The 25,010-nt window shown below is 41.5% G+C and overlaps 1 protein-coding gene and 1 long non-coding RNA gene across 2 annotated transcripts in view; one reads left to right on the forward strand and one right to left on the reverse strand.

Annotated features, from left to right (window-relative positions):
• Nucleotides 1–25,010, forward strand: part of irf8 (interferon regulatory factor 8) — a 115,422-nt gene that overhangs the window by 89,859 nt on the left and 553 nt on the right. The gene's annotated exons all lie outside the window — the stretch shown is intronic.
• On the reverse strand, nt 2,653–14,006 carry LOC138745064 (uncharacterized). The gene is made up of 3 exons (XR_011345982.1): nt 13,773–14,006; nt 4,770–4,947; nt 2,653–3,829 (listed from the first exon to the last, which is right to left on the reverse strand). It is a non-coding gene; the product is annotated as an uncharacterized lncRNA (long non-coding RNA).

A 25,010-nucleotide genomic window follows, 5' to 3' on the forward strand; every position in this document is an offset into this window, starting at 1 on the left:
AGAGGCAAAAGGATATTCAAAGTTTGAGAATTTCCCTGCGTCGAGCTGTAGAGTCACAACCTAAAATGTCCACGGTCCCTTTGCATCCACAAGTTACAGGGAAAATTGCTGCAGGAATGGGAATATTCTGTGAGCTGGCAATTGTCTCCTTTGACATTGAAAAGAAACAAATATATTTCAAAACAATGCCATTTACATATGTCAATGTCTATGTCATTTACTATAAAGGACAACCTGGTTGACATAACAGTTAGCAGAATGCCTTTACGAAACCAGCAATACAGAGCAGGGAGTGAACCTTGTGCAGTCTGTAAGGAGCTTGTACATTCTCCCCATGTCTGCATGCGTTTTCCCCGGCGGCTTTGGTTTCGTCCCACCGTTCAAAGTGTACTGGGGGGGGGGGGGGGTAGGCTAATTGGGTGTAAATTGGGTGGCACGGACTCGTGGGCCAAAATGGCCTGTTGCAGCGATATATGTATAAATTCAAATATTAATTTAAAAATTAAATCTAAAATTTGGGAGGTTCTAAGGTTTTATATGCAGTGTTGTTTGAGGGCAACTCTCTTTTTCCCTTGTATCAGAGGGTGGTTCTTAATATTAACTTTTATGTACCTTGACAGGCGCTGTTAGAATCAGATTAACAAACCCAGCAGGAAAGGGTTGAGTTCATTTTTAATAGACATTTGACACCTTCAAAATTTGGCACCTAATGTGTAAAGGAAGCAAGCATAGCTGCTTGGTGACCTGACAAATGAGTTTTGAGTAAGTTAATTCAGCCCTAAAATCTATGTTGGCAACTTGTGTAACAGTGGGTAAAAATTGAGGAACAATTTGCAGTTAAGAGCTGCCCTGAGTTTATGGAACAAAACCCAAACCAAATGGGGGGAGGGATGATTTTCAAGAGTAAATACATTTTCAGTGTTGGTATCTGTACCAAAGACAGAAATGCTGGATGAACTCAGCCTGTCTTGCCGCTGCTGGAGAAAGTGAAGCCAATCAATCAACACCTTTGATTAGAAAGAGTGAAAGTCCATCTTAGTTCTACACGAGGTTGGAGGTAGGGGTTGATCTAACTTTACCTATGTAGACAAGCAGCATCCAAGGGTAGAAATGTGCAGGTAACATTTTGAGACAAAACGCTTTAAGATTAAAAACGTGAAATTACACATGTAAATGGAGAAAGAAGTTGGGGAAGGGACCCAGAGGAAAAATTAGAGGAAAAGAATGGATCATAAATTATGGAATTATATCTGAACAGCACAGAAACAGGCCCTTCAATCCCCATCATCCTAGTTAACCATATAGATACTAATCCCATATAGAACATAGAACAGAACAACAAACAAAAGGAAAGGCCCTATAGACCACAAGGTCTGCATCAACCATGGTGCTAATCTGTCAAATCCCATCTGCCTACCTCTATATCTGATGATACTAGTGTCTGACTAAATACTTCTTCAATGTTGCTATCGTATCTACTTCTAGCATTCTGTCTAAAAAACACTTGCCCCGCATAACTTCTTTAAGCATTCCCTCTCTCACTTTAAAACTATGCCCCCTAGTATTTGATATTTCCAGCCTGGGAGAATGATTGTGACTTATGATGGCTCTCATAATTTTATAAACATCTATCAGGCCTTTTCTTGAATCACAAACAGGGCACCTCTGGAACATGATCAAGCTTTGTACGTTTGCAATGTGGCTTCCTAACTTTTATACTCAATGCCCTCACTGATGAAGGTATGTGGTTCTTTATCACCCTGTCCACATTTAGAACATAGAACACTGCAGCACAGTACAGACCCTTTGGCCCTTGATGTTAAGCCTACCCATATATTCCTTTAAAAAAAGTGCTCAACCCTCCCTAACCCATAACCCTCTCTTCTACTTTTCCATGGGCCTGTCTCAAAGTCTCTTCAATGTTTCAGCCTCCACCACCACCCCTGGCATTGGCTCTGAATTAGTTCAGCGTATTAACTTAAATTAATGAATAGGTGAAGAATGACTAAGCTTTTTTCTGGGAGATCATTCCTCAATAAGAAGACAAGTTGGAACATGAACACCAGAGTTTTGGATGACCTGAAGGTTATAGGTGGTAGACCACGCATGCCAGTTGGAACAGTCAAGTATGGAGGTAATATGTATGAGGATTTCAGCAAACGATGTGAATAAGGGGCTGAATTTGGGAATGTAGTAGATAGCGTGGTGGTGCACTCATCTCAGAGGAAAATATGAGACTGATTTTTCAAGCCGTTTCAGAGAGTTGTGAAACATAAGAGTCAGTGGGAGGTAACAGAGCTTGTGAAGATGACCAAAGACAATCAGCAGAAATAATGTTATGGCTTCATGAGAGCAATGGGAAAACGAGTGTGTTGCATGTGTGATGTGCAGACGGTTGTGAATAAAAACAATGCAAATATCAGGATTTGTTAATGTGCAGTAACCAGGTATTACATGCAAAACCTCGAAAAGTACAAACCCAAGTGGGCCCTCACAAAGCAGAGGTACACTTTGTATTAAGTCCCTTTCATACAGCCAACCCTCCTAGGAAGCGGGCATGCAGTACCCGATAAGCCATTCACACTAGACCATGATTTCCCTGCTTCACCTGGATCTCTTGGATCTAAGTGGGGGGGGGGGGGGTGTCCCACCTCCAGCAGTGATATCACAAGTGACGTATTACGTACTCGCAGTGAAATCGTAGCAGGAATAAAGTACATATGCGTTCAATGTATAATTCACATAGACCATTCACACCGCCACAGAGTGATTAATGAGTTAGCTCAGGTGGGCTTCCCCTTACCAAGAGTTGGCTCAGGTGGGCTTCCCTCTTCCAAGAGTCAGAACGCAGCTGATTTTTACTCATCCTGCCCAGTTGGGACCTTTCACACCGCCAGATTGCCTGCTCCGGACCCACTAAATCGGCCGGTTCAACCCACTTTATTTGGCGGTGTGAAAGGGGAAGGAGTAGGGTTGGCTTGGGATTGGAGAGGCAGGTTGGAAATGGGAGCTTCTGAAAGATCATTGAACATCGTGATATCAGAGGCGAGCAACTAGGTTTATAATTGCAGTGCTTGGGTTTTCATCCAGCCAGCCACCACAGACTACCTGGAATTCTTATGAAAACAGAAACTTCATGGACAATCCCATGAATTTCTTGACAGCTGGATTCCTCAAAAAACTCTAGGTGGAAACAGAAACTTCACTGAAAGCAGAATGCACTTTCATCTTACCATTAACCCTTGCTCTGGGAATGAAGCATACACAATTGGACTGTATAAAGACTGAAAATTAGCTGAGAAAAGTGAGCTGTTAATAAAACTGGACAATCTGGGAGTCTGAAACAGAAGTTGGGTGTTCAGCAGTTTGGTGGGTGCAGGATATACGACTAGATATGTTTGGCATCTTTATTCATGATTTTTTGCATGCAAAGAATCTATAATATTGCCTGGAATCTCATTGCCCATGTGGTACTAACTTTAAACAATTTGAGAAGCAGAGAGACAGACACGCAGACACACACACTTAAAGACATGTTTACACACAACACACGCATAAAAATACACACACTCAAAACACATAAAATCATCTACGCTCAATCAGACAGAGCTACTCATTCAGTCACAAGGGTTCAGCCGCGCAACCACATTCCCATGGGATTCCCATGCTGATAATGCTAGAGTTCACCCACTTCTCCTTTGTGGGTAAATGTTCTGTTCATCAAGGTGAATGATCTCGGTGCTGAGCAGCAGAATATTTTCCATTTTCATTGAGGTTTTGCATACAGTCAGCTGTCAGTAGCTTTATTCATCCTGCATCACACTGAAGCCTGAGAAAAAGAAAGACAGGTTCCCACAAATCAGCAATGTGTTACACAGTGGACATCCAATTTCATTCATGTTGATTACGGACTGCACATTCACCCAAGTCAACAGGGATACTCTCTCCTTTGTGTTCCCACAATAATGCTTGGGATCTTTTACGTGCACCACAGAGACCAGCTGGATGTAAATGATCCCATGGATTATTATTTCAAGTTATTGCTTCCAATAATGGAGCTCCCCTTCACTTCTACACTGGACCATGAGCCCTGAACTTAACACTCAACTCCAGTTCGCTCCAGGGAGGACATACTCACCAGCATGGGACTTAGAATCAAAACTTTCTGTAGCTGAGGCACAGCTGATGTCAGCTTAGAAGAAGCACCCCCCCCCCCCCCCCGCCCCCCATGCAAATGCTGTCAATTTGCCATTTCTGGTTGAGTCCCTGCATCAGTCCTGATGCGAAAATGTTGACCATTCCTTTGCCTCCCACAGGTGCTGTTTGATCTACTGAGTTCTTCCAGCAGTTCCAGTGACTGTGGACCCTGTGTCCGTCATCTTGACATAGAACCTCCTGAACCTCCTCAGTTATTGATTATTGATCCGCAGTCTCAAAACCACCTGAACCCTTCAAGTCCTTGGTTGCTTTGTGAGTTTGCCAGTTTAGTGATGCTGGTCTGTATCAAGCTTAATAATTGTCTCATTATAATCTTCCATGGTTTGGTGATCTTGGGAAACAGTATAATTCCAGTAACCAAGATCACCAAACCATCTGGAGAAATAATGATTATGCTTTTCTTGATGAGATAGATTCTTGATAAGTAGGAGTTGATGGGACTGTAGAATTATGGTTACCATCAAATTAGCTATGATCTACTTAAAAGATGGAGTAGGCTGGAGAGATAAATCCCTGATTATTATATTTTTATGTTAACACAAAGTACAAACCAGATGGGTGGAGAGTGTCCGTCAACTTCGTCTTGGGAAGCTGGGACAAGGCAGATCCATTCTGAGACCCAATCCTATTTCCACATCAAACACGAACTGCTTATCCAGCAACATCCTATTGGAGTGACTAATTGAGGAGGGGTCGGGATTGTTGTCTGGCACCCAGGTTGATTGTTCCCTAGTGAGAGAAAGGGTAGGGAGAAGAAAGTGATCATGAAGAGCTTTGGATGGATTGACAACAGGATGAATTATGCTTGTGGAGCCATGAAGTAAACTAAAAAAACGAACTATTCTTTTTAATTTCCCGAGCATCATCTTGGGACCAAGGGCCCAGACTTTGCTGCCAGGTTCTATGTTCATCCACTTCAAAGCATCAGTACCTCCAAATATGTCAATATTAGTTTCCTGGCTGAAATTGCCAGGCATCTCACTGCCCACGTAAGGACTTTAACCAAATTAGCAGCAATTTCCAATCAGCTCAGATGGACAAAAAGCTTTCTGTCCAAACACTACAGGCATGATAAAAGCCAATAGAAACCTTCTTGTATTAACATTCCATGGAATGTATTCCTTTTGCTTGATGGCATAAGGAAGCAAGGTACAGAAAACATTTTATCCATCTGAAATGCTGCACATTGTAGTAAATAATCCATTTCTGACATACAAGAAAGCTGAGGCAATACTGCATGAAATTAAACAAGAAGGCACACAGATGCTGAATACTGTATGAAATGTATGCTTGTTAGCTCCTTGTTGAACATTTCCAGTGAGGTCTAGTGAATCCAGGTAGTACTTTAGCTTTTATGTATTTCCAAGCCTATTTATGATTTAAAGTTGAGGTCAAACCATTCTTAAGCTCTCAGCTTTGCATTTTCAGCTCTTGTCCGATGAACTATTGCACCAGAAATGTGCTAACAGGGCTAAATCACACATCATGAGTAACATTTAAAAAAGTCAGCTGATGGACCTATTGAGAAATTTTAGGAAGACAACACTTTTAAAGTAATCCAATACCCGACGTTTTTCAGTGAATTTGAATTGTTGACTGCTCATTTTTATCACAATTCGTGAAAAAAAAAGTTTTAGCCAGTAACTTGGTAGAGTTCAGGGTAAATGTAGTGGTTAGCTCAATGCTACTAAAGTGTCAGCAAGCCGGGTTCAAATCCTGCGCTATCTGTAAGGAGTTTGTGCGTTCTCCATTGGCTACATTGGTTTCCTCTGGGTGCTCCTTTCAAATAAACCTACCGGGGTTGTAGGTTAAATAAAGCATTTGGGTGGCAGGCGTTTGTGAGCTGGAAGGGCGTGTAACTATTCTGTATGTCTAAATTTTAAAAAATTCTAAATAAAAAAAAAAGGTTGGTTGGCACTCCTCTGTGAAGTGTGTTAAAAATGACCACCTCTGGGGTAGCTCAGGTGAGGTTGATACCATCCATGTAGCTCCATTTCACTTCACACATGTAGTGAGCTATGAAACTGGGATCCTTTCTTAATTTTTTGGCAGATTTTAGGTGCTGGTTTTCTATTTCCCAAGGCTTTTGCTTTACCTCTGTTACTTAAAATCTCACTCAAGTTAATACATCAGTTTTGCCTCACATGGAGGATATTTACACACTCATAGAGATATAACAGATTCCAAATATCAACAGACACTGATGAGATGGAATGAACATACAATTTTTCTTGATAGTTAGAAAAATAGTTAAAGTTTTTAACAGAACAAATGTTAAAAGGATAATTAGAATCTTATAAGAGTTAAAAATCTGAGGAAAATTATCTTGCTTTGAGCTCATCAAGCCTCAAGGTTGTGTGTTTAGTCCCCTGCTCTATTCCCTCATGGTTATGCTCCAATTTAATCTACAAATTTGTTTAGACATTACTGTCATTTGGCTGAATAATAGGAAATGATGAGTTAATATACAGGATGGAGTTAAAGAATCTGATTGCGTGGTGCCAGAACAAAAATATTCCTCTCCACGTCATCGAGACCAAGGAGCTTATTGTGGTTGTCAGGAAAGGAAGGATGAGGGCCTACAGACTTCTCTTCATTTATGTGATGGTGGTAGAGTGGGCTAGTACCTTCACGTTTCTAGGAATTGATATAGCAGAGGACCTCTCCTGGAGCTAACACATTGAGGCAACAGTGAAGAAGGACGAGATTTGGCATGTCATCAGATAATTCTTCAAACTTCTATCGGAATATTGTGTAAAATATACTGACTGGTTGCATCACGGCCTGGTATAGTAATATGAGTGTTCAAGAAAGCAGAAGGCAGTATAAAGTAGCAAATGTAGCCAAGTTCATGACTGGCTCTGACCTCCATCGAAGACATCCATGTGAGGCAGTGCCTCTAGAAGGCAGCCAACGACATGAAGGATCCCCATCACCATGGTCCCAACCTCTTCGTGCTACTACATTTGGGCAGAAGGTAGAGAAATCTGGTGTTCAGCACCTTCAGGTTCCAGAAAATCTTTTATCCGATGGCTACAGGCTCTTGCACTTCTCCTCATTACCCTAACCACAAACTCCGGGACCACCTGAAGTACCCTTTTCTCCTCTGTAACTGTGAATATTTATTTACCTATCTATCCTTTATATGTATCATTTATTTCCATACTGGAGTAATTTAATGTACATTATTGTAGTTGGTGTATCTTGGGTACCTATGTGGTGCATCTGTGTATGTTACTTTTGATAATAAACTCGTTATCATTTGACCATTCTCATTTCAGGCTGAAAGAAGCTGAATCCCAGGATGTTGATACTCTTTATCATAGCCGCCTCATTAAAGGCTATACTTATTGAATAGTTAATTCACAGCTGTGAGAGAATATAGTCGATCTGTAACTTTTAGATAAATGTGAAATCTAGCATTCACAAAATTCATCCTTTGAAATCCGTCTGCACAAACTGTCAGATGCCAACAATCTGTTGAAACACAAATGGCTATGTTTCGGTAATGTGCATAAACCTGTAACCAAACTAATTCAGTGCACTCACATATTAAATGATGTAACTTTGAAAGCATAGGAAAGGGGGATTCTAGCTACATTTACCATCAACCTCAGTGCAGTGAATATTGCATCTGTAGCTGGGTCAAAGCTTCAGCATAAAAGCTGCAGCTTGAGAACCAATGCAGTCCAAAGAAATTTTGCTGTAGAAGGTTCAGTCTGTAAGATGACATTCTATCCTCTCAGATGTATGCAAAACAAGAAAAGCTATTCACTGATACCCTGCAGAGTATTTGTCCTTCAATTCATATCACTAAAATTAGCAGATCTTTTCATTCTCACTTTATGTGTTATCTTTCTGTGTGCAAAGAAATAGCAGCTATGACATCATAAAATACAAAAGTGGCTTGTTGACCCTAAAAGAGCCTTATATCACCTTCCAGAACTAACAGCACTGATTGTAGAGCTCGTCGAAAGAACCAAAGACTTGTTGATCCAAACCAAGGCTTTTATTAGCAAAAGACAGGAGCTCTTCACAGGTGGCCGACCAGTCCGGAATGATCCGACCAGTCCGGAATGATCCGACCAGTCCGGAATGATCCGACCAGTCTGGAATGATCCGACCTGGCTAGGGACACAACCCTTTAAGGCCCAGACAGTAGGCGTGGCTAAGCTCTCAGCCAATTGCTGTAAGCACAGTCTAGATACTGTAACTATATACACTATATACATTGGTGATAGATCTGTACTATCACACTGACCTTTAGGTCACAGTCCTTCAAATGGACATCTACGTAAACACTTTTTGAATAAAAAGGAATAAAAGGGTAATGGAGACCCACATCACCCAGGACATGCTCTGTTCTTGCTGCTGCCCTCAGGTGCCACAAGACTCGTACCGTCAGGTTCAGGAACAGCTGCTACCCCTCCACTATCAGACTCCTCAACAACAAACTCCTTGATGAAGGGCAAAGCCTAAAAAGTTGGTTTTGTATCTTTATCTTTGCTACATAAAGTACCTGCTGAGTTTGACCTGCTGAGTTTCTCCAGCATTATGTTTTTACTTCAACCAAAGTATCTGCAGACTTTCATGTTTTACCTCAAACACCCATCTCAATCAGCCACTCAATTAAGGACTTACTTTGCACATTATTTATGATTGAATATTTTTTCTGTATCACACAGTCAATTAGTTACATTTCTTTCTTTGTTTACATTTCTCTCTTTTGTATACATATAATTTTTCTTGAGTAGTTTACAGCACCACATCAAGGATCCACTGCAGACTTTCTTCCCAATGCAGAGGTGGTTCGATCGTATCCATGTTGACATCGTCGGGCCGTTAACCCTCTCTAGAGGTGCTACTCACTTTTTTTTATTGTGGTGGACAGATTTACAAGATGGCCAGAGGTTGTTCCTCTCTTGGACCCCTCCACTCCAGCTTGTGCATCAGCCCTCATTGCTCATTGGATAGCCTGTTTCAGTTTACCTATGGACATCTCCTCTGATAGAGGAGCACAGTTCATGTCCGGGCTATGGTCTGCAATCGCAGCTGCACCATACTCCAACCTATTGTCAGAAATAAAACTTCTCACACATGAGTCTCTTTAAAACTGATGACACGACAAGCTTTATTTACAAGTCTGCAGAGTTGGACTCAACTGGCTTCTCACCAGTTAAGCCCCGATACATACAGTGCATTGATTTTTATACCCTTGTTGTTTGCCCTTCCCCTTCTTATTAATACTGTTTTAATTGGTTAGTATTGCAAAAGCATTCTAAGTACAACTGCATTTTTAATTATCACGTTCGTTACGTACGCTGCGAACTCTACATACACTAAATTCTGTTTCTCACCCTTCTTATCAATCTTTTGTCTCCTGCATGTCTCTCACTATGACCATGAAAAGATATGTTTAAAAAACATATCCAGCTGAACTTTTTGTCCTTGGCTGCTAGTAAGCTCCCTGTCCGTTCTGGCTTCCCTTTTTATGATTAATCATCACATTTTAACTTAAGCCATTTTAACCTAAATTCTCAATCTATAGCAATCCACCCCTTTCTCTCTTTAAAATGTGTGTATTATATATATATATATGAATGGGGATTTTAACTCGGGGAAGAGAAACGTCTCATGATAAATTAATTTCGTGCTGAAGTAAAATTCTAACGGGGTCTCCCAGTTCCCCTGGTTGCATAGCCTGTTGGACCATGGAAATCACTAGGCTGCGTAGACAGGGAATAAAACAGGGCAAAACAAGCAGGAGGAATAAAATACCTCCGATGACCCACAACTTCTCATTGGAACAGTACGCTGGTGTATGCAAAACCAGAGTCCATCAGGGCATGGTAGGCCTGAGTCACCCTACCAACTGTCAAGAGGGAAAGGAGTGGTATTAGGAATCTGTATATAATGACCCATAGTATTTCCTCCTCTTTCCACACAAGGGGTATATGGATGTTGGGTGGTATTTTCTGCCCAGCATTTCTCAGGAACTGAGGTATGGGAAATAAAATTACCCTCCTTACTTCCCCAAGTGCGGTCCTGAAACAGGACCACTGTGTCTCTGCATTTCTTACATTTCACTCCTGATAAAGACATAGGCAAACTAAGAAAAATCAAAGAACATAACAATAACATTGTGAATCAAGTCTTTCTGCGAAATCGCAAGGTAAGAGGTTTTTCTCCAGGAACACAAGTCCAATCTGAGTTCGTATCAGGGTCCTGAGGCGCCTCTACAGGTCCCTTAAATCTGGATGCGTGCGTCCACCCCTTCTCTCTTGTTCGTGCTGCAGCCTCTGTAGTTAAGAGAACTTGGTATGGACCTTCCCACTGGGGCTGGAGTTTTTCAGTTTTCCAGGTCTTGATGAGAATCCAGTCTCCTGGTTCCACTTTGTGTAAAGAAAAGTCTAGAGGCAGTGTTTGTGCCAATAGTCCTCTCTTTCGTAAATCTGTAAGAGAGCGTGACAGTGCCTGTAAATAGTTCCTAACAAATATATCCCCTTCCCCCAAGGTGGGACACCCCTCAACTGTACTCCAGAAGGGAAGCCCAAACATCATTTCATAAGGGGACAACCCTACATCTTTTCGTGGGGGAGTACGAATTCTCAATAAAGCCAGGGGCAGACACTTTATCCAAGGCATTTTAGTTTCCACCATTAATTTTGTCAATTGCATTTTTAGGATTCCATTCATATGTTCAACCCTCCCTGAGCTTTGTGGATGCCAAGGGGTATGCAATTTCCAAGAGACCTGCAATGCATTACAAATCAATTGCTGGATTTTTGAACAAAAATGTGGACCCCTGTCTGAGTCTATAGAATCCATTATACCATATCTGGGGATTATCTGCTCTAGGAGGAGGCGAGCTACTGTAGAGGCTGTAGCATTTACTGTTGGGAAGGCTTCCACCCATCGGGTAAAGTGACCTATTACCACCAACAGATACTTCCATCTTTGGACTTGAGGTAACTCTGTGAAGTCGATCTGGATACTTTGAAAAGGGCGTATGGCTAATGGTTGACCTCCCATGGTCCCTGTCCTCATTATCTTCTTATTAATTTTTGTGCATAGGTGACAGTTCTGCACCTCCTGTTGGGCCAAGGTGTAGATTCCCTTACACACATATTCTCGAAGCACTGTGTCACATAAGGCTTGGGTGCCCCAGTGGCTCTGATGATGCAGGTGTTTTAAAATATTGCGAGTTATTTCTTTATTTAGAACCATTCTTCCATCTGGTGTCTTCCATGTTCCATCAGGCAGCTGGCTTGAGCCCAGCTGAGCCATGTCCTTTTCTTCCTTAGCAGTGAAAATGGGAGCCTTCTTTATGCCTTGTCTTATTGGGATTAAGGTCAGCAAACGGACTTCTTGTTGCATGGCTGCCCTTTTGGCTTCTTCATCAGCCAGTTTGTTTCCAATTGCTGTCGGGGTATCTCCCCTCTGATGGCCTGGTATGTAGACCACTGCTATTTCCTGGGGTAATGTCAAGGCTTCTAAAGTCAGAGTAATCATCTGTTCGTGTGCCAATTCCTTTCCTCTTGATGTAATTAGACCACGCTCCTTCCAGATCTTACCAAAGGTATGCACTACCCCGTATGCGTATTTGGAATCAGTGTAAATCGTTCCAGTTTTCTCTGCCAGTATTCTGAGGGCTCTCTGCAAGGCATATAGTTCACAGGACTGTGCTGACCAGCTTCCGGGTAGTCTCGTGGATTCTACTACTTTCCAAGTATTTCCTTCTATTATAGCATACCCACTTCTTCTCATTCCGTCAACACATCTGGCGGAGCCGTCAATGTAGAATTCATATCCTTCTCCCAGAGGAGTATCGCAAAGGTCTTCTCGGGTCTTGGTCTGAAGATCTGTCAACTCGACACAGTCGTGCTCCACCTCTCTCTCTGTTTCACTGCCGTATAAAAACTGAGCTGGGTTGCAGCTATTAATCTTTGCAAACTGTAGATCTTCTCCGACCATTAAAATGGTTTCATACTTTAATATGCGAGAATCAGTCAGCCATCGATGGGCAGTTTGTGTTAATAAAACACTCACAGAATGGGAGGTGTACACAGTCATCTTTCCTCCAAAAGTAAGTTTACATGCTTCCTCCACCAACAGAGCAGCAGCCGCTACTCCCTGGATACACGTCGGCCATCCGCGAGACACTGGGTCCATCATTTTGGAAAGGAAAGCCACTGGGTGTCGCTGACCGCCTTTTTCCTGTGTTAAAACTCCCACAGCTGTTCCTTGGTTATGAGTGACAAATAGCTGGAAGGGCTGTTTTAAAGAGGGCAGAGTGAGTACCGGGGCTCGTGTCAGGCGATGCTTCAAGTCCTCAAACCATCCCTCCTCCTCCTGGGTCCATTTCAATGGATATTCATTTTCATTTGTCAGCTTTTCATACATAAACTTCACCAACGCTGAGTAGTCCTCTATCCATAACCTACAGTAACCTAAGAGTCCCAGGAATTGTCTTATTTCCTTCTTATTACGGGGTAACGGCATTCTAGTGATTCCCGCAATCCGTTCAGGGGTAATCCGTTTCTGTCCTTTACTTATTTGGTGTCCCAGATATACCACAGTTCTCTCAACGAACTGTAACTTGTTCCTGCAGATTTGTCAGAAATAAAACTTCTCACACATGAGTCTCTTTAAAACTGATGACACGACAAGCTTTATTTACAAGTCTGCAGAGTTGGACTCAACTGGCTTCTCACCAGTTAAGCCCCGATACATACAGTGCATTGATTTTTATACCCTTGTTGTTTGCCCTTCCCCTTCTTATTAATACTGTTTTAATTGGTTAGTATTGCAAAAGCATTCTAAGTACAACTGCATTTTTAATTATCACGTTCGTTACGTACGCTGCGAACTCTACATACACTAAATTCTGTTTCTCACCCTTCTTATCAATCTTTTGTCTCCTGCATGTCTCTCACTATGACCATGAAAAGATATGTTTAAAAAACATATCCAGCTGAACTTTTTGTCCTTGGCTGCTAGTAAGCTCCCTGTCCGTTCTGGCTTCCCTTTTTATGATTAATCATCACATTTTAACTTAAGCCATTTTAACCTAAATTCTCTATCTATAACACCTATCATCCCTAGTCTAATGGTATAGTGGAGCATTTTCATCGACTCATAAAGACAGTCCTCACGGTACGCCTCCAGGGTCCGGACTGGATGGATGAATTACCCTGGGTACTGTTAGGTATACTTACCATGCCAAAAGAAGATCTGACTACTTCCTCAGCCGAATTGATGTATGGAGCCCCTCCTAACAGTGTCAGGTGATTTCAGCCCAGCAGCGCATGGGCAGCAGGAGTCTCCCATGCCTGAGAGAGAAGATGAGTGCACTGGCACTGGTCCTGACTACCCGACATGGACTTGTGGCTTTCTACATTCCAGCCAAGCTTAAGTATGTGTTCCTTCACAAGAATGCTCACAGGACGCCATAGCAATGGCCATACGAGGGCACTTCTATAGTACTGCGGAATAACGCTACAACATTTGTTCTAGGCAGGAGAGGTAAACAAGAGAGTGTTTCTGAGGATCACCTTAAAGCCAGCATATTTGGACCTGGAGCAACTTGTACTGGTAGCATTCCCCGGCGCAAAGGGTGTCCGCTGGATCACTCTAGCTGCTTAGGCAAGACTGCGGTGTCACCTCCGAAATTTGGTTCTTGAGGGGTTCATGTGACGAACCACGCCACTCCACTATCGAACTGGCGTCCGCAGTTGCAGGCCCCCGCAGGATCAGGAGTTCCCAGTGGCTGGCAGGGAGGGGGGGTGGTGTGTGCAAAGGACTCTGGGAGCCAGGCGACTTCTGGGGTCAGGTGATGGTGAGAGTGCACCAACTGTCTTTATTTAAACTCTTGTGAAGGTTCTATTAAACAATTCTGTTGGTTCAGCTCACAGACGATTCCTGTTATGCTTTGTTCACTGCACCACACGCTACAATGTCTTATTTCTACAAGGAAAGACCCAACAAGTAAATGAAATTGACTGAGCAGTTTTGGTTTTGCTCATTTTGATCAAGGCAGGAATATTTTGTTGCAGTTCCTCTCAGTAAAACCTTTGGTAATAAATAGAAGGCATTAACCCCATTTGTTTTTTTTATTTCCTTCCTACACCACAAGATTGTTTAACTGAGAACAAACTAATTTTTAAATTTCTGATCTTACTATATTTTTACTGCCATATTTACCTCTTTTGAAGAATAGACAAAAAAAACCACACTCAAGCATTAAAACAAATCCCAATGGGAATATAGCATTTCTTTTAATTTGGTTATTTAATCATCAATAAAGAAAGAAGCAAAGATTGGCAGAATGAAGGAATTTATTAAAACATTGGCCTTGCCCTTAATTTAAATTCTAGTTCATAAATACAAGATGCATCATATGGTGGGCAGTGAGAGTTCTTTGTAAAACTTGTTTATGGTGCCTTAATCACTTCTCCTTGCACAAAATAAAGTTCAAAAAGTTCAAAGCTCAGATTTATTGTCAGAGTACACACATGACATCACATACAACCATGAGATTCTTTTTCCTGTGGGTGATGCAAAACACTTTGTAGTGTAAAACATTGTACTCAAGAAGATATGTATACATGCAAACTGTTACAAACTAAAACAACATTTGTTATAAACTAACCATATAACCATATAACCACTTACAGCACAGAACAGGCCAGTTCGGCCTTACTAGTCCATGCCGTAGCAAATCCCCACCCTCCTAGTCCCACTGACCAGCACCCGGTCCATACCCCTCCAGTCCTCTCCTCTCCATGTAACGATCCAGTCTTTCCTTAAATGTAACCAATGATCCCGCCTCAACCATGTCTGCCGGAAGCTCATTCCACATCCCCACCACCCTCTGCATAAAGAAACTTCCCCTCATGTTCCCCTTATAATTTTCCCCCTTCAATCTTAAACCATGCCCTCTAGTTTGAATCTCCCCCACTCTTAATTGAAAAAGCCTATCCACATTTACTCTGTCTGTCCCTTTTAAAATCTTAAACACCTTGATCAAGTTCCCTCCTCAATCTTCTACGCTCCAGAGAAAAAAGCCCTAGTCTGCACAACCTTTCCCTGTAACTCAAACGTTGAAATAGCCTATTTCAAAGGAACAGCAATGGGAAATTCACTAGACAATGGTAAATTCAAAATAATAGTTTTTATTAAATTATTAATAACATAACATTTCTTACTTATCTCTAAATTTAACCCCTCTATGTGCAAATGTAGATATGTGAATATGTGACTGTTAAAATCCAAACCATTACGGTTTGAGCTTGAGTCTGAAACAACATCTTGTGATGCTTGAAGATTTTTAAATCATAATTCAGAAATCATTATGAAGCACTTTTAAACATCATGCCTTCCATTCTCTTCAAACTCACAAGTCTTTTGATGAGTTGTTTTTTTAGAGAGATGTTCTTCATACGAGCATTTTCATAAGTTTCGCCCTTATCTTGTTAGGGTTACAGAAATGTGGTCTTCATGATGATTTCTTTCTCAATCAAGAGCAAAATGGTCTTACTTACTTTAAAGCAACTTATTTTGAGTATCTCCTATGAAAAGGATAGTACAATACAGAATAGCCTTCCCTCTCTCTCTCTCTAGAGACTACTGTTTCACCCCTGTGTCTTTCACAGGATGATCAATCTCTTCAGTATCCAAAATATTTCTCTGCCTTCAGTTATATATTTCTCTGAAATCACATGACATCACATCACCACTGTTTCGGTTTCATATCCTCAAAACACAAAATTATGACAGATGACCTCATCTCTGTCCAAGAGGTTTAAGTGGCTATGACTACAGAAAATCTGAGTATATGTCACTCAGGAAAGAACATGCATAATTGAACAGCTGCCAGCAGTATGTTGTGTGTACACAGCCATTGTCAATTAAGACCTATTTCAGTTCCATTATGGTCTTGATCTTTCATTCTCGGTGATTGCAAAATGACCTTTTTCTCTCTGGGTGCAATGTTGTATCTGTAAATGTGCTGTGACCTGTGTGTGACCCTGTCCACCCATAACTAACTTTACTAAGATATATATATATATATATATATATATATATATATGAAATATAGTTTAACATTAAACTAAAGATTAATTTTTTGAATATTTTATTTATGATTTTCCAGACTTAAACTCAGTTATCAAAATTGTCAATGTTAACATTAACAATATCAATGCCAGTTGCAATTTACAATTGTAAATTTTATACAAAAGTTTTGATTTCAAGTTTTTTCCTTCCCCTTTCCTTCCACTTACCCTCCACATTTAACACCTAATACTCAAGCAATCACAATTATACATAACACTTAGGACATTCACAACAAAGGTATAAAATATACATCAGGGGTTTATGGGTTTGTCGCATCTCAGCAGGCAGTGTTCAGGCTGTTTCCTACTCATGACTTTTTCTGGTTGAAATGGGATGGAATCCCCCCAGCTCCCCTCACTAATTGAGGGGCTGACAGAGAGGATGAGGTGGTGAGGCATGAAACTAAAGATTAATATTAACACAAATCCATCACAAAACAAATAAAGAAATGTAAGTAAATTGACTGTGCAATACAGAGAGAAAAAAAATCAATGAAGTGCACAAGTACGAGTCCTTAAATGAATCCCTGATTGAGTTTGTTGTTGAGGAGTCTGATGGTGGAGGGGGAGCAGCTGTTCCTGAACCTGGTGGTGTGAGCCTTGTGGCACCTACACTTCTTTCCTGATGGGAGCAGGGAGAACAGAGCATATGTTGGATGATATGGATCCTTGGTGATCGCTGCTGTTCTCTGATGGCAGCATTTCCTGTAGATATTCTTGATGGGGAGGGTTTTGCCTGTAATGTTCTGGGCTGTGTCCACTATCTTTTGCAGGACTTTCCACTCAGGAGTACTATTTTCTCCATACCAGATCATGATGCAGCTGGCCAGCACACTTCCCATAACCTTCTGGAGAAGTAGAGTTGCTGATGTGCCTTCTTCATGATACCATTAGAGTATTGGGCAATTCATTAGGGTAGTGAATCTCTTTCGAATAGTCCAGAATGACAGACAAGAGAGAATATATTCCTTTTCGATGTTCTCTTAGTTAACCTGTGAGCAGGAAGGCACATTTTGCAGCTTATCCCGCCACATATACCTGGTGTTGACATTAAATGTCCAATGAAAGTGTTCCATTTCCAGCACTGGTTTTCCTGAAGGTGACATTCAAGACTCACAAAAGGGTATTTGGCTGGATTATGTGGGACCGGACTGGATGTCACCCATGGATTCCGCACGGCTACAGTCAACTTTGCTCGATGTAGAGGGCCATTATCTCCGGCACTTGTTGGTCTTAGATGGCGTGGAGAAAAATCCTCACCCTAGGAACACATGAGGCAGGCTTTTAGAAAAGGCAAAGCTCTGGGAGTTGCAGAGGGCAGTTAGGTGAAAATGATGCATCAGGGTTTGGCATTCTTGTAATTTAAATTCAATGTTTTTAATTCGGAAATAATAAAGCTTGAAATAACTCATTAAAATTGCTAAATGGGTTAAAATAGATAAACCTAACATTAGATTAAAATAGCAGAAAAATGTAAATGGGGAGAATTGAAAATATTAAACAAAAGGAACTACAGTAAAATAATTTTTAAAAAAGTCTTTGCCTCTGTATTTCCAGACCTCACATCTCGCTTCAAATCAGCTGAGGTTTCCGGTGCCACAGCAGGTCTGACCCAGCATAATTTTGGAGAATTCCAACTGGAATGGACCCAAACATAGAGTCCAGTGACAGAACATCGTGACAAGTTCATCAGCTGACTGTGCAACAATTTCGCTCCAGCTACCCAAGTTTGAACCTTACTGCAGACATAGGCTGTGTGGTTTTCTTCTGGGGTTCAATTTTTTCCCCCTCCATATATCAAATGTATGGATTGGTAGGCTTAACGACGACTGTGAATTGTACCTATTATTAGTTACATCTAGGGCAGGGTGAATTTGAAGGGGAAATTAGTGGAAATGGAATAGGATTGCTCTTTAGCCAGCATAAATTTGAGGGACTGAATGACCTCATTGTTCTTCATAACAGACTATGGAAAAACACGGAAGGCCATTTAAGAGGTGGCCAGTGGTGGAGCTATCGTCATTTTCACGATGGTCTTTGAAACCCCCCACCTAAAGTGGATTATATGTCTTTGCAACCTTTAGTGGATCTTCAAAGTGTTCTTCATCATGGAGGAGCTGAAGGAACACTATGCAACTTAATTCCTTTTTTGGGGCATAACTAGTATTTAACATATTGTTCATCCTTGATTGGCTCTGCCATTTCTGAGGCAACTACCTTGTTGGGAGATTTCTGTCACATCTTGGTCAGACCATAAAGTATAGGAGTGTCGAGTACTTTCCATTATTCCATCATGAGCTGATCCATTCTTCCATTCAGCCCCATTCCCTTGCCTCCCCCCCCCCATAACCTTTGATACTTTGACTATCTGGATACCTACCAATCTCTATCCATGACAGCCTCCACAATCACCCAATGTTCACCACTCTGGCTCAAGAAATTTCTCTGCATCTCTGTTTTAAATGGGCACCCTTCAATTTTAAAGTTGTGCCCTCTTGGCCTAGACTCAATGTAAAGATTTCTTTCCATCAAGCCCATCAGTGAACCAGTTGTAGGTTACGATCGACCTGTAGTTTTAAAGACATCATTATTAGATGATGCTTATTTTAAATGTCAGAATATTAACTGAATTGAAATTCCACAGCTACCATTGTAGTGTTTGAGCTTTGGTCTCTGAATTGTTAGTCGAGGTCTCTCCATTATTAGTCTGATAACTTAACCACTACAGAAGCAATGAAGCAGGGTACTTATAAAGAGTAAAATAAACACCATTAAAACATATTGGAGCTCAGGCAGCTCCTGTGAAAGGAGATGCAAAGTTAGTTTCTCAGGTTGAAAACTCTTCATTGAAATGGGGCGAAAAAAAAACTATTTGGTTTAAAGCCACAGAGAGGTTAGAGGAGAATGGATGAGATAAAGGAGTATTTCTTACTGTGTGAAGATAGAGTTGCCATGGGCATGCTGACATTACCTAGTTGATGGATGGATGGATGAAGGAGTAAGTGAGATAGATAGACAGATAGAGAGAAAGAGAGAGAGAGAGAGGGAGAAAGGAATGCAAGGGAACAAAAATGCTAAGAAGTGCAAAGCTGCGGGAAGTGCCCAGCAAGTCAAGCCTTGCAAGTGGAGAGAGGGGAAGGAAGCTTATATCATATATGACTTACCACAGAACCAACTAGTTCTGATAAAAATGAAAAAAGTGATTTCCCTGAAATGTTTGGTCAGTACTGAGTTCAGAAAACTGCAATGTGGCCAGAAAGAAGATGAATTGCTATTGCCTTAGCTGTCATTATAACTGTGCAGGAGAATGTAGACAGATAGGTTAGCGTGGGAGTGCAATGGACAATTAAAATGACAAGCAAGTGGCAGCTCAGTTCTCTCTTGTAAATTGAACTCAAGTATTCCACAAAGTGCTCCCAATCTCAGTGTTTGGTTTCCCCAAAATTGTGAACATTGAATGCAGTGCATTAGATGGGAAGAAATGCTAGTGAATTGTGGCTTTACCTTGGAGTATTTGGATCTGTGGGTGATAGGAATAGAAGGGGTAAAATATAGTTGCATTTTAAGTTACAGTGAGAATGGAGACAATCGGTAGAGATGGAAGGCAGTAATCAGGAGAGAGTTTTTCCTTTTGCTTGTTTGACTTCATTCCACGGGACTTCATGAGGTCTAGAGCCAATGGTGAAGATTCCCTTGCTTTTGACAGGGTTTCCCATAAGAGGTTAATAAGGAAGGTGGAAGCATTAGATATTAATGATGAAGTAGTGAAATGGATTAAACAATGGTTGGATGGGAAATGCCAGAGAGTAGTGGTGGAAAATTGTTTGTCGAATTGGAAGCAGGTGACAAGTGGAATGCCTCAGGGATCAGTACTGGGTCCTCTGCTCTTTGTCATATTTATTCATGATCTAGATGATAGGGTGGTAAATTGGATTAGTAAATTTGTAGAGATGATACAAAGGTTACTGGGTGATATAGGACAGTTAGAAGAGTGGGCTGAAAGATGGCAGATGGAGTTTAATACTGATAAATGTGAGGTGCTACATTTTGTAGGACTAATCAAAATAGGTCATACACGTTAAATGGTTGACAATTGAAGAGTGCAGTGGAACAAAGGGTTTTAGGAGTCATGGTACATAATTCTCTGAAAGCTGAATCACATGTGGGTCGGGTGGTGAAGAAGGCATTTAGTATGTTGGCTTTCATAAATCAGAGTATTGAATACAGGAGTTGGGATCTTATGTTAAAGTTGTATAAGGCATTGGTGAGGCCTAACTTGGAATACTGTGTGCAGTTTTCTACGTCGAATTACAAGATGGATATAAACAGAATCGAGAGAGTGCAGAGGAAGTTTATGAGAATGTTGCTAGGGTTTCAGGGTTTGAGATATAGGGAAAGGTTGAGCAGGCTGGGACTTTATTTCTTGGAGCATAGAAGATTGAGGGGTGATTTGATAAGAGGTTTTCAAAATTATAAGGGAGACAGATAGAGTCAATGTGGATAGGTTTTTTCCACTGAGAGTGGGGGAGATTCAAACACGAGGACATGGATTGAGAGTAAAATGGGAAATGTTTAGGGGAAACATGAGGGGGAAATTCTTCACACAGAGGGTGGTGGGGTTGTGGAATGAACTTCCAGCAGAGGAGGTAGAAGTGAGAGCGATGTTAATATTCAAGGAAAAGTTGGATGGGAGAGGTGTGGAGGGTTATGGGCCGAGTGTGGGTCAGTGGGACTAGGTGGGAGAAATTGCTCAGCATGGACTAGTAGGGACAAAAAGGCCTGTTTTTGTGGTGTAAATGGCCATATGGTTATGAATAGTCCCTCTGACCAACATACCATTGCGCTTCCTCACCACACCTCCCCCATGCCCTCCTTGGTGGGCCAGATCTAGTAGTAGGATAAGAGGTATGAGATGTCTAGAGATGTCTTATACATTAAGGTAGGATTCTGTGAGTGTAACACTCTTTTTACACTAAAAATCCGTGTTATTGCCGTAAACCCAACCCGTCTCTGGAAGCCGAGTTGCTTGTTCACACAGAACAGAGAAAATGATGGGTCAGTGAGTTCTTTTTAAACAACAAGTCGGCTTCCTGGAGCAAAAGAAGTGGGGCGTGTCGTACAGAGGTGTTGGTGTGATGTAAAATATACACGCCAGGCAGTGACACTGCTCTGTACACAATAATGGCGGTTGAACAGCAGGTGCTGGCGCTGGTCATGTACATATTTTGCCCTCTTCGAACACAAGCAAATCTTTGGTGTATCGTATTCAACTTTTTTAAGCATACAATGTCACATACATGTGAATGACATGTTTGTGCTATCAGAAAAAACATTGGAGAATGTGAAGTGAAGCAGGAGAAGTTTGAGGCAGAAAGTGGGGAAGATTTACAAGACTTAGTACTTCTTCACTTTGTGCACATCATTCTTTATTACTGTTTAAAATAATTTATAGAGCTTCTATATCTAAAGATAAAGTAGCTCACATCTCCTAATACGAGCTCTACTTGAGATACTTGAAATACTGATGTGGCTTCATTGCCTCATATGTTCCCATGTTAGAAAAAGTTTGGAAAGATATTTTAAAAGCTCAATCAATGATACTGGATATTCAATTACAGCCTCACCCCTTAACTGTTCTTTTTGGAATTTCAGATGTAGGTTGTTTACCTACTTCTGCACATCGATTCATAGCTTTTTCTACACGATTAGCTAGAAGAACCATTTTACTTAAATGGAAAGACTCTGATTCTCCTACATTATTTCAATGACTTTCTCATGTTATGTCTTTATTAAATGTAGAAAAAAAATTAGAAGTTCTACTTTAGATACAACAACTAAATTTGAAGAAACAGGGAAATCATTTATTGCTTTCATGGGATATAAATAGCGTTATTCTATGAATTAACTCTTCCTTTCCAAACGTAATAAAATTCTTTCCATTTTTGTTATTTGTAGGTGTGGACCAGAGCTATGTTTTAAACTATTTGACAGATCCTAGGGATAGGCCACTCAGTTGGCTTATATATATGATATAAAATTAGTAGATTAGTTTTTTTCATAAATAATATAAACATTTCTTTATCTGTTTTCTTCATTGGGAGAATTATTTCTAATTTGTCACATCTTTACTCTTTGGAATTTATATCTGATACTTATGTAGATGGATTTTAATTGTGTTATTTCTATTCTCCTTATGCTGAATATATTATGAAATGTTAATAAAAACATAGAAAAGAAACAGAAAGTGCACGAACATTAGATACCATAAACTAGGGGTCTCCAAAGTGGTCATTATTGACCCCGGGGTTAAAAAATGCCATTGAGTCAAAAGGGGGTAGATAAATTCCATGGGGTTGATTTAACTCTTGGGGTTGAAAGAATTATAGAGCCCAAGGTCCACGCTCCTGCCCAGGAGCCCAAGGTGACTTTTTCAATGCGAACAGCACTGCACCTGATGTTGAAAATGGAGTCGCCAGCTGACTCTGGCTGCAGCCAAAGCTGAAGACTTTGGACCCAGCTCCATTTACGATCTTCCCAGCAGGAAGCAAAGGCTTTTTTTTTACTGCTATTGTAATCACCTGCTTGCTTGTTATAAAGCATGTTGTAAAGCAGGGGTGGGCAACCATTCTTTAAAAATTCACTTTCACCTTAATCAATCCCTATGCCATCGGTGCTCTGTGATTAGTAAGGGATTGTTTAAGGTGGGATGTGAGTGGGAAGGGAAGGTTGAGAATCATTGCTCTGGACCCAATTGTTACTGAAATATTTTGCTTGATAAAAATTGTCATTGACCCATTTCCTTTGGAGTTCTGAAACTGTGCACATAACGAGTCAATGAGGGATGATTAAAACAGTGGTTTTCAACCTTTTTCTTTCCACCCACATCCCACCTTAAGTAATCCCTTACTAATCACAGAGTATCTACAGCATAGGGATTGTTTAAGGTGGAATGTGAGTTTAAAAAAAACAGTTTGCCCACCCATGCGGTTATTTTCAAGTATGTGGTCAGATACAGCAATGAGCTCTCTGAACCCTACTCCATTAACAATGGCGTGAAGCAAGGCTGTGTTCTTGCACCAACCCTCTTTTCAATCTTCTTCAGCATGATGCTGAACCAAGCCATGAAAGACCCCAACAATGAAGACGCTGTTTACATCCGGTACCGCACGGATGGCAGTCTCTTCAATCTGAGGCGCCTGCAAGCTCACACCAAGACACAAGAGAAACTTGTCCGTGAACTACTCTTTGCAGACGATGCCACTTTAGTTGCCCATTCAGAGCCAGCTCTTCAGCGCTTGACGTCCTGTTTTGCGGAAACTGCCAAAATGTTTGGCCTGGAAGTCAGCCTGAAGAAAACTGAGGTCCTCCATCAGCCAGCTCCCCACCATGACTACCAGCCCCCCCACATCTCCATCCGGCACACAAAACTCAAAACGGTCAACCAGTTTACCTATCTCGGCTGCACCATTTCATCAGATGCAAGGATCGACAATGAGATAGACAACAGACTCGCCAAGGCAAATAGTGCCTTTGGAAGACTACACAAAAGAGTCTGGAAAAACAACCAACTGAAAAACCTCACAAAGATAAGCGCATACAGAGCCGTTGTCATACCCACACTCCTGTTCGGCTCCGAATCATGGGTCCTCTACCGGCATCACCTACGGCTCCTAGAACGCTTTCACCAGCGTTGTCTCCGCTCCATCCTCAACATCCATTGGAGCGCTTTCATCCCTAACGTCGAAGTACTCGAGATGGCAGAGGTCGACAGCATCGAGTCCACGCTGCTGAAGATCCAGCTGCGCTGGATGGGTCACGTCTCCAGAATGGAGGACCATCGCCTTCCCAAGATCGTGTTATATGGCGAGCTCTCCACTGGCCACCATGACAGAGGTGCACCAAAGAAAAGGTACAAGGACTGCCTAAAGAAATCTCTTGGTGCCTGCCACATTGACCACCGCCAGTGGGCTGATATCGCCTCAAACCGTGCATCTTGGCGCCTCACAGTTTGGCGGGCAGCAACCTCCTTTGAAGAAGACCGCAGAGCCCACCTCACTGACAAAAGGCAAAGGAGGAAAAACCCAACACCCAACCCCAACCAACCAATTTTCCCCTGCAGCCTCTGCAACCTTGTCTGCCTGTCCCGCATCGGACTTGTCAGCCACAAACGAGCCTGCAGCTGACGTGGACTTTTACCCCCTCCATAAATCTTCGTCCGCGAAGCCAAGCCAAAGAATGAAAATCAACGGATTTATTTATTTATTATTATTATTTATTTGCCCAAGGATTCCATAAAAGGGTATATGGTCTAAAAAGTTTGGGGATCCCTGAGTAGATGATGACATTTGGTTCTTCTGAGTCAATTCATGCTGGTCTCTGATAGAAGAATGTGGAGGATGGAGAGACCCTAGAGGCCTGTGTTCTGTTCTAATGTCCTTAACAATTTTGATGAAGATGAGTGATGGAGTCATTTCCGTATGTCTCGGGACACTTTGATTGTATTGGAACTCATTGAGCCCAACCTGAGGCAGGCGTAAGACAACAAACTGGTAACAGCTTCTGGAATCTCGGCTTAGACTCACTGTTGCTTTGTGGTTCTGCCCTACGTGAATATCGACCCATCGGTTGTATTTTTGATGTTGGTGTGTGTGTGTTGGTACACCAGGGTAATGGTGC

The sequence above is a fragment of the Narcine bancroftii genome, chromosome 10 (assembly GCF_036971445.1).
Source record: "Narcine bancroftii isolate sNarBan1 chromosome 10, sNarBan1.hap1, whole genome shotgun sequence".
Lineage (NCBI taxonomy): Eukaryota > Metazoa > Chordata > Chondrichthyes > Torpediniformes > Narcinidae > Narcine > Narcine bancroftii.